The following is a 1,812-nucleotide window of genomic DNA, read 5'->3' on the forward strand; positions in this document are numbered from 1 at the left end:
CTGGTGGTTCATGCTGTTCTGGTTGTTCTTGTTGTTCTCGTTGTTCTCGTTGTTCTCGTTGTACTCGTTGTTCTCGTTGTTCTTGTTGTTCTTGTTGTTCTTGTTGTTCTTGTTGTTGTTGTTGTTGTTGTTGTTGTTGTTCTTGTTGTTCTTGTTGTTGTTGTTGTTCTTGTTGTTGTTGTTGTTGTTGTTCTTGTTGTTGTTCTAGTTGTTCTTGTTGTTGTTGTTCTGGTTGTTCTTGTTGTTCTTGTTGTTCCGGTTGTTCTTGTTGTTCTTTTTGTTCCGGTTGTTCTTGTTGTTCTTGTTGTTCTTGTTGTTCTTGTTGTTCTTGTTGTTCTCGTTGTTCTCGTTGTTCTCGTTGTTCTCGTTGTTCTTGTTGTTCTTGTTGTTCTTGTTGTTCTTGTCGTTCTTGTTGTTCTTATTGTTCTTGTTGTTCATGTTGTTCTTGTTGTTCTTCTTGTTGTTGTTCTAGTTGTCCTTGTTGTTGTTGTTCTCGTTGTTCTCGTTCTCGTTGTTCTTGTTGTTCTTGTTGTTCTCGTTGTTCTTGTTCTCGTTGTTCTTGTTGTTCTTGTTGTTCTTGTTGTTCTTGTTGTTCTTGTTGTTCTTGTTGTTCTTGTTGTTCTTGTTGTTCTTGTTGTTCTTGTTGTTCTTGTTGTTCTTGTTGTTCTTGTTGTTCTTGTTGTTCTTGTTGTTCTTGTTGTTCTTGTTGTTCTTGTTGTTCTTGTTGTTCTTGTTGTTCTTGTTGTTCTTGTTGTTCTTGTTGTTCTTGTTGTTCTTGTTGTTCTTGTTGTTCTTGTTGTTCTTGTTGTTTTTGTTGATCTTGTTGTTCTTGTTGTTCTTGTTGTTCTTGTTGTTCTTGTTGTTCTTCTTGCTGTTCTGGTTGTTCTTCTTGCTGTTCTGGTTGTTCTTGTTGTTCTCGTTGTTCTCGTTGTTCTCGTTGTTCTCGCTGTTCTCGTTGTTCTCGTTGTTCTCGTTGTTCTCGTTGCTCTCGTTGTTCTCGTTGTTCTTGTTGTTCTTGTTGTTCTTGTTGTTCTTGTTGTTCTTGTTGTTCTTGTTGTTCTTCTTGTTGTTGTTCTAGTTGTCCTTGTTGTTGTTGTTCTGGTTGTTCTTGTTGTTCTTGTTGTTCCGGTTGTTCATGTTGTTGTTCTTGTTGTTGTTGTTGTTCTTATTTTTGTTGTTGTTTTTGTTGTTTTTCTTGCTGTTCTTGTTCTTGTTGTTCTTGTTGTTCTTGTTGTTCTTGTTGTTCTTGTTGCTCTTGTTGCTCTTGTTGATCTTGTTGTTCTTATTGTTCTTGTCGTTCTTGTTGCTCTTGTTGCTTTTGTTGCTCTTGTTGCTGTTGTTGTTCTTGTTGTTCTTGTTGTTCTTGTTGTTCTGGTTGTTCTTGGTGTTCTTGTTGTTCCGGTTGTTCATGTTGTTGTTCTTGTTGTTGTTGTTGTTCTTATTTTTGTTGTCGTTGTTGTTGTTTTTCTTGCTGTTCTTGTTCTTGTTGTTCTTGTTGTTCTTGCTGGTCATGTTGTTCTTGTTGTTCTTGTTGTTCTTGTTGTTCTTGTTGTTCTTGTTTTTCTTGTTGTTCATGTTGCTGTTGTTCTTGTTGATCTTGTTGTACTTGTTCTTGTTGTTCTTGTTGATCTTGTTGTACTTGTTCTTGTTGATCTTGTTGTTGTTCTTGTTGTTCTTGTTGTTCTTATTGTTCTTGTTGTTCTTGTTGTTCTTGTTGTTCTTGTTGTTCTTGTTGTTCTTGTTGTTCTTGTTGTTCTTATTGTTCTTGTTGTTCATGTTGTTCTTGTTGTTCCTCTTGTTGTTGTTCTAGTT

This window comes from Megalopta genalis, unplaced genomic scaffold (genome assembly GCF_051020955.1).
Source record: "Megalopta genalis isolate 19385.01 unplaced genomic scaffold, iyMegGena1_principal scaffold0035, whole genome shotgun sequence".
Classification (NCBI taxonomy): Eukaryota; Metazoa; Arthropoda; class Insecta; order Hymenoptera; family Halictidae; genus Megalopta; species Megalopta genalis.